The 9,117-nt window shown below is 43.5% G+C and overlaps 1 protein-coding gene across 4 annotated transcripts in view; it reads left to right on the top strand.

Moving 5' to 3' along the window:
• CDH12 (cadherin 12) overlaps positions 1-9,117 on the top strand; it is a 966,930-nt gene that overhangs the window by 934,988 nt on the left and 22,825 nt on the right. The window lies entirely within an intron of this gene.

Below are 9,117 nucleotides of genomic sequence, written 5' to 3'. Positions count from 1 at the left end.
GTTGAGGCGATGGAGATTCCGCACTCAGCCAGCTTCAGCTTGAGTGCAACCCGAGTCTGTCAGTGGACTCGACTCCCCAGTCGAGCTTGGAAATTCAACGGTGAGAGGGGGGTGAGTTGAGTCAGACACGAGTCTGATGCTACGTCTGTGCTGAGGACTCGGATCGGACACAAGTTGATCTAAGGTCGACTCCTACAATGCAGAAGGGGCCCCTCAGAGTGTCCAGTGGGAGCTAATGAAAGTTTTTGAGAAGGACAGTTGGAAAAAAAATGGCAGTTATGGTTGGGAGTGAGACTGGCTGAGTGAAGCTGGGGGAGGAGGCCAGCTCAGCACTGACTGGAAAAGGGTCAAATTGTAACTTTCCTGTCATTGGATGTATATCCCACCCTCCCCCAGCCAAAGGCCAGAGTCAGGGTGGCTTACACGTAGTCAACCTACAATCAATATGTGGTACAACAACCAATGCAGTAATCGATATAATCAATAAATAATGCATAGTACAATAAGCGATGTAAATAATTTAAATCAGAATGATAAACAGTTAACATTTACAAAATATACAGACTTGGGCACCTTCCCATTTTCCATTTCAGTCTTCAACACTGAATAAATTTATCCAAACAAAACTCTAAGTAAATAAATCAGAAATAATAAAATAAGAGTTCCCACTAAAAACCTGCAAGGCCCACCCACCCACCTCCCTTCCCCAACTTTACCAAGTCAGACCAAAAAGGGAAAGGAGGGGGTACACCCTGCCCCCAGACGGGCAGTGCCCCTTTCTGGCTGCCCAAGGCCACTGCCAGGGGTTGCTTCTTAAGTGGCTGCCCAGCCGTGCCCTCTGCAGGTGTTGCAAATGGGGTGTGGTGGGACTCAAAAGCCCTCTGACTGCAGGCCATAGTTCCACAGGTCATGTGAGCAGGTCTTCCACACAGGCAGCAAGATGGACCAGTCTGGCAGGCCGGCACTGTTGCAACAAGAATGTAACAAGGAATCCCACATGCCTGATAGGGAAATCACTGAAAAGAAACTTTGTAGCCGTTACCTGATTAACACCAGACTTATGGTCGGACCATGAATAAAAATGAACTTCTTTTTTGTTTCACCTTGAGGGCAGGATTTGTATGATTGCAGGGCAAGGAACACACACACAAACATACACACCAGCTAAGATTGTGAGCCATGTATGCATGCAAGTGGGGCCTCCAAGAAGCAGCAATCGCATTCCCTTCCACTTTTGCTTTCTCCCTTCTCCCCCTACTTCTCAGACAGTGCAATACTGGAGGGGGGTGGTTGAGATGCACCAGGAATGGCACAACTGCACCACCTCCTTAGAAACTGGCAGCAAACCAAAAGCAACACTTCGCTGTCCTCTGTGAAATTCCCCAGAAATGAACCACACTTACCATTTGGCTGGCATAAGTCCTTACCAGCAAATGGGACCCTTCCTGAGACAAAAGCAGTTTGTCCAACACATTGTGGGCAGATTCTCTGAGCGCCCGCCATTTCACACGTCCCCCAAGCACGTTTTCTCCCCAAGGCAATGAGTAAGACCGCCATTTCCCTCATAGATCTACATCAACACATTCACTATTGCCTGGCCGTTGCACAAAAGTCCCCTTTTCTCTCTCTTTTTTAAAAAAAATGTGTGTTGAACATGTGAAGCTACGCAAGCACAGCCAATCAGATTATGGGACAATTGGAATGGCTGCAGCAGTTCCTTTCTGCATGCCTTCGCAGATACGCATGCATTGTAAACAAAATAAAAATAAAAAGAGAGAAGAGTTTTTGTGCAAAGGCATTTTTGTGCAAACCCCATATGTCCCAACTCAACCTCTGCGCTCAGCAGAGGCCAATTTACTGGAGGTCCCTGGCCCCTCCATGATGCGGCTGGCTTCCACTCGAGCCAGGGCCTTCACAGCTCTGGCGCCGGCCTGGTGGAACACTCTCCCTCCAGCTGTCCGGGCCCTGCGGGACCTTGGGGATTTCCTCAGGGCCTGTAAGACAGAGTTGTTCCACCGGGCCTTTGGAGAGATGGGCCGCGGAGGGTGCCCCTGCCCCCTCCTCTTTACCCCCATGGGCCCTAATACCATCAGGACCCATTATTTCACATTAGGAGGGTTTCGTAAGGGCACAGACGATGTTTTAAGATATGACTGTTGTTTTAATTATATGTATGTATTTAGCTGACGTTTTATCTGTACACCGCCCTGAGCCCTTCGGGGATAGGGCGGCATACTAACTTTTTTTTTAAAAAAACTCTTCTCTGTTTTTAATTTTTTTTAATTTAAAAATGTGCAAAGGCATGAAAACAGCCCGAATTGTTTTCATGGGCTCCAGTTGCTCCCTGAATGCGTAAATGGCACACATGTGAATGGGGAAAAGGAAAATGGGTTAATTTATAACAGCTGTGACTCTTTATAAACATGCTGTGTGGAATCCACCTCTGTCATGCTGGCTTTTAGGTAGACATCTGTGGGGCCAGGGCCGCTCTCTGGTCCTACACAGCTGAGTTAGTTTTAAGAAAAACTTAAAGTTACAAATAAGCAAAAGACATCTGACATTAGAAATAAACAGACAGTTTTACTTAGCAGAATTTAGATAAGGATTACAGAATGTGAACTCTCCCAAGGGAGGGACACGCCCTCGTGCTCTCAAATGAGAGGCACGGCATTCAGAATGTTACAGAATACAGATAAATTACAGAAGGTGACCTTCCCCCGAGGGAGAGGCACGCCCTTGGTGCTCTCAAGCGAGAGCCCCGCCCCCTTTCGGGTGGCTCTCAAGTGAGAGTCACACACAGTATAGGAAGACCTTAATTTTTATAGATACAGAATAACAGATGTCACACAATCCATCCCCTTTACGTTCCACGTATTATGATCCATACCCCTTAAGAATCTCATTGGTCAGATCTGTCTCCCTGGTCACGAATAAAGACAGCCCCTTACGTATTACATTCCAACACTGCATGCTATGAGCTCGTGGCCCTCTACCTCTGCGCATATACAAAGGGCAGCTTGCTGTCTTTCTTGTTTCCAAGAAAAACCTGTTCTGCTAAGTTGCTCCCAGAGAGAGAGCTGTCCTTAGGCTATGCCTCTAGGCTATGCAGCATTCTATAGGATTATAAAAATTCCTTCTCCCAACATGATTCTAACAATTCCCCAGTTTGAAATGTTAAAACATGATTCTAACAGATTTTACATACTTTTTAACACAATAGAATTATAGTGAAATACAAATACATGTGAATATGAATCATTTCTCTGTGTTCATTTAACTATATAGAAAAACACTTTGTAATTTAACTAATCACATTCATTTCTAACCCAAAAACCAAAGTTTTAAATTGCATATTTCTGCTGTCACGTAGGCCCTCAGTGCCAAGATACTAAAGATGTTATCTTGCTGGCCTGCATATTCACTGAGAAACCTGGCAACATTCCTTTGACCTATTGCTAAAATGCAAGCTTCTGCTGGTCACCTACACAGAAGCTCCATTTTGATTCTTAGCAATTCTTTGGTTCTATGACTTCCCATAATTCTTGATTAAACAAATTTATACACATTCTGGCCCATTTCCACACATCCAGTGGTGGGATTCAGCAGGCTCACACCACTTTGGCAGAACCAGTTGTTAAAATGGTGCTTGTAAACAACCAGTTGTTAAATTATTTGAATCCCACCACTGGAACCGGTTGTTAAACTATTTGAATCCCACCACTGTGGATGTCTCAGGCAGAGCGTACGGTACTGTGGAAAGGGTCACAGAGTTAAAGTAAAAAGGAAAGGAGTGAGTGAGTGATTTACTAAAGGGATTTGCCCTCCTGAGGTAATCAGTAAAACAGAAGAAGGTATAGCAATAAGAATTCCACGCAGTTTTAAAAGGACTAAACAAGTTGCCAAAAAAGATTTGCCCACCTGAGGAAAAAGTGAAGGTGAAGCATAGAAAGGAACTGTGATAAAGATCTCAAAAAGTGAATTGTGATAAAGATCTCAAAAACTGTGATAAAGATCTCAAAAGAAACTCAAAAAGTTGAGTTTTTACTGAAATGCCTCCCGAGAAAATAAAGCTTGCTGCAGATGAAGCTAGAGGTGGTGGAACTGCGATTGTGAGGTAGAAGGACAACCAGGTTCTGCAGAAATGTGGAAATCAAGGAGAGAATTGAATTGGCTGAACTTGAAAAGTAAATTGAATTAGTCAATTTAATATGTCAAAGGGAAAAGGAAGAATGAATCGAATCCATCAAAACAACGCCTCAAAGAGAAAAGGAAGAATGAGTTGAATTAGTCAAAATAGCAGCTCAAAGCAGAATGAGAATTAGAATTAGTCAGACTGTATAATGGAAAACAAAGGAAGAAAGATCAGGATAGAAGCAGACGTAGAAATTCTGAGGTTAAGTGAGAGAAATGGAACTGGAGAAAGCGTATGCCACTCCTAGAGGCCAGGAAAATAACTACCTCAAGGCCAGTATGAAAAAGTTTCCCAGATTTCAAAAAGAGAGCTGATTGAAGGCATACTTTATGAAATTTTGAGAGAGCTGGACTGGATTTCAACATCTCTGAGGGCCAAAGAATGTACCTGAGATCACATATATTTGGTGGTCTAAGTGGAGTGTACTGTGAAATTATGGATAACGAAGTGACTGAATATGATGTAGTAGTAGTAGTAGTAGTAGTAGTAGTAGTAGTAGTAGTAGTAGTAGTAGTAGACAAGCCTTTATTGGCATTCCAAAATACAATAAAACAATTGTCCATAGTAGTAGTAGTAGTAGTAGTAGTAGTAGTAGTAGTAGTAGTAGTAGTTTTTGTTGTTGTTGTTGTATTTTTATATGACACCCTTTCCCTTGAGGGTTCATGGCAGCTCACAGCAATTTATAAATATAACAAAACTACATTTTAATAGTAATTTTTATTAATTTTCACAGTATAATTGACAGAAATAGAAAAAAGATATGAAACAAAAAGAATTCAAAACAGATAGAAACAGAGCAAAGAGGAACACATCTACCCCAAACTGAATTGATCTAATCATAACACAGTGGATCCCACTGTGACATTCTAACAATGAAATTTACAAGCTTTCCCCGATGCACACTATTTCAGACCTCACACCTCATCCTCACATTCCCCTTCCTCCACCCATCCCCACACAGCCCCAACTACATCAGCACAAAACCATGGAGTTCAGCATAGCCACAGCTCTAGAACAGAAGCTGTCTCTGAGCCTGTTGGTCCTTGTTTTTATAAGCCTTTATTGTCTGCCAGATGGTAACTTTTCAAAAAGAGAGATGAGACAGATGAGACGGGTCCAATAATGAACGTGTTACTGTAGATCTATGAGTGAAATGGCAGAACTACTTGCTGGGGAGGAAATGTGTTTGGGGGACCTGTGCCGTGTCAGATGGGCAGAATCTTCCCGACATGGCGGATGGCAGCAGCAGCGAAAGTGGAAGGGTAGAAAGGAGGGTGGAGGAACAGCTGGCAGGCGGGGAAAATAAAGCGTCTCCTGCCCGTTGTGTTTGTGCAGGAGTACCTTCAACCTGGGATATTTACAAAAAAAAAAAATCAATAGTTTAGCAATGTTTGAAAAACCTGGGTTGAGAAGAGGTCTGTGTGGGGAAGAGGTCTGTGTGAAGTTTTCCCCCTAAATGCTATTTTTCAAGATGTCATATTTGTGGTGTACGGACTCCACCATAGTGAAATCTCTGAAAAGGGAATCAAGGATAGGTTAGAGGGAATCAGCCTGATTCCAACTGGGGAAAGAGGCTTCAGGTGACTGTGAAGCAGAACCATACCAGGATGACAAGTTATAGTCCTTAAAACAGTGGTGGCGAACCCTTGGCACGGGTGCCAGAGGTGGCACTCAGAGCCCTCTCTGTGGGCACGTGCAGAGTCGCCCCCCACATCTAGGCTGGCCTGAGCCACTGGGCTCGATTATTAGCATTAAATCTAAGACCTAGTTTTGGGGAAGCAGTGTAGGTAACCCTGTTAAGCGCTGTTACGCCCCACTGATTTTCATGTGAAGAACTAAAGCATGATCCTTTACCTGGGAGTAAGCTCAGTTGCTGGCAATGGGGCATGCTTCTGATTCACCTGTTGGAAGAGTTGCATGGTTGCTTCAAAGCAAAGCCACCGACTACCACCAAGCTTGCTCCCGAGTAATGCACACCTCAGAGTCAACTGTTTTTTTCTAAACTAAAACCTCAGTATTCAGGTTAAATTGCCGTGTTGGCACTTTGCGATAAATAAGTGGGTTTTGGGTTGAAATTTGGGCACTCGGTCTCGAAAAGGTTCGCCATCACTGCCTTAAAAGATGTGACTAATAAAACCTTCTTGACCTCACATGTGAACACCCTGTGAAGCTGAATAGACCAACAGAGCAGATCATATCAAGAGCCTCTTGAGAAAAGAGTAAAAGCATCATTGAAACCACAAGAGCACTTAGTGCCACAAAAATATAAAATGAACTTGCTGAGGGTGGCACCTGCTAGTCTTCACTCATCACCTGGGCGTGAGTGGAACTAATAACATCTTGACCCGAAACAGGCCAAACAGTGAACAGAATCTGACAAACGTGTGAGCCGATGAGTGGTCTGGTTGTGGAGAAGGGGCAGGGGGACAAAAGCGGGAATAAAGAGGAAAGCCAACAGTGACATTGAACCTTCAAAACTCGTCAATACATGTTGGTGTTTGGAAAATAATAAAGTCTGTAGAGAAGAGTCACCAGTAGCTGTATTATAAATGTGGTGCTTCTAACTCAAAAAAAAATTCTCCCCCAGAGCCCTGCTAATATTCCCCATAGAGTACACTACAGCTGAACATTTTTGGATATCTGGGGGGAAAAATGAGGGAAAAAATTGTTTGAAGATGTGGCTTTTTTTAGGAATGCCAAAAATGTTCAGGTCCACTATGCCCGAATCTGAAAAAAATACCAGTTTTTTTTGAGGGGAGGGGATGCACACCCCATCGATCAACATTAATTGGGACCTTTTACTAGGCTTGTATTTGTACAAAACCAAAATGTTCATATGAATTTCAATCAGCTCCTCATGTCCAATCATATCCCATTCCATACTTTCTGAATACTGCTTTTCAAGTATGGACAAGTTTCAAAATTGTCTTTCCAAAGTTATCCTTCCAAACTGACCAGATAAGACTTCAAATGGCTCTCAGAAGCTGCAGATGAATTTGGACTTTGCCCAGAGGTGGGATCCAGCAGGTTCTCACAGGTTCCCAAGAGTAGGTTACTAATTATTGGTGTGGGCCGAGAGGGGGTTACTAATTGGTGACTTTGCCACGTGATTTTTCCTTAGTTACACCCCTCCTCTCAGCAGTAGCACGCAGAACTTTAAGCAATCTAGCAGGAGGTGCACCGGTGTGCATGGCAGCCTGCACCTGCGTGCATTCATTTCCTGCCCAAGGACCGGGGCATTGGCTGCGTCCTTGCCACAGCCCCGCCCAGGAATGCCCTGCCCTCCGAATGCCTGGCCATGCCCCTGTCATGCCCCGCCCAGCCCCATTGGCGCTACGCCACAGTTTGAATCCCACCACCATGGGAACCTGTTACTAAAATTTTTGGATCCCACCACTGAGTCTTTGCCACTTCTGTATAATGAATCATATGAAGGTCAAGAACAGGTGCCCACCACACCAGCTGGGTCTACTCCATCCCTTGGGCATTCTGACAGCTGTTTTCCAAAGAGCACTATTTAAAATCGATAATGAGGCTTCCCTCTATTCTCTTCCCTAAGGAAATAATCTTGACTAGGAGTGATTTGAGATTCTCCAAAGTCTCCAGAGAATCAAGTTGGCTTTTTGATTTAGTAGGATTTAGTAGAATAAATGCCATTCAGTTTAAACTGATGAAGACTGAGAGCTCAGAAATAAAACTACAGAGGGATTTTTTTGGTTCTTTTTCAGCAAAGTCTTGTGACAGTGGCAGATATGATACTGCTGTAAATTTGCTTATTTAAAGTACTGAAATACCCTTCATTCTTTTGACAGCTCAGAACCCTCATGGATGCAAAGTAGTCTCGTGTATGATCTTTAAAGGCCCCTTCCGCACACACAAAATAATGCATTTTCAAACCACTTTCACAACTGTTTGCAAGTGGATTTTGTTATTCCGCACAGCTTCAAAGAGCACTGAAAGCAGTTTGAAAGTGCATTATTCTGCATGTGCGGAATGAGCCAAAGAAAACAAATATATACTCCAGGGGTAGAGAATTTCTGTTAATTTTATTTTACTTAATTTTTCAGAATCCAGATTCTTATACATATTCTCTTGAAAGTTAGGTTTCCTTGTTAATGTGATGATAAAAAACTTAAGGTTGCAAATTTCTAGGCGGAGATTGAAGTTCTCCCCAAATTGCAATTAATCTCAAAACTACCGAGATCAGTTGCCCTGAAGAAGATGGTAGCTCCACGTGGGTGACTCTCACTACATGGGGCCTAGGCAGTGGTGGGATTCAAATCATTTAACAACTGGCTGTTTACAAGCACCATTTTAACAACCGGTTCTGCCGAAGTGGTGCGAACCGGCTGAATCACACCTTCAGGTCTAGGTAAAAACATGGGCATCACTGCCAAATCTCCAGGATTTTTCCAGGTCAGATTTAGCAATCCTTTAAAAACTCCCCGTTCTTCCAGCATTGCTAATGATTGTTGTGGATAGATGAAGATTATTCATCTGTATACTCGCCACTATTTACAGACAGTGCCTCCTGTTGATGGGTAATATTTCCATTGCCAATTCTATGGTAGTCCTCTGATCTTTGTTACCAGCCTTCCATAACTAATCCCTCAAATGAAAATTGCCAGCAACATGATTAGTAAAGGTTTGCAAGGAAAAAAAAGGTATTTCAGATGTGTATGTAAAGTGCTGTCAAACTGCAGTTGATTTATGGCAACACATTAGGGTTTTCAAGGCAAGAGACTAATGGGGGTGCTTTTCCATTGCCTTCCTCTGCACGGCCACCCTGGAATTCCTTGGGGGTCCCCCATTCAAATATTGAGCAGGGATGAGCCTTCTTAGCTTCTGAGACTAGTCCCGCCCATCCATAGCACAACTGAACCCTCAGCCTCCAGCATCTGTGTCAGTAAACCAAACAGATCCAT

Source organism: Sphaerodactylus townsendi, linkage group LG09 (assembly GCF_021028975.2).
Source record: "Sphaerodactylus townsendi isolate TG3544 linkage group LG09, MPM_Stown_v2.3, whole genome shotgun sequence".
NCBI lineage: Eukaryota > Metazoa > Chordata > Lepidosauria > Squamata > Sphaerodactylidae > Sphaerodactylus > Sphaerodactylus townsendi.
This window is presented reverse-complemented; position numbering and strand designations above follow the sequence as displayed.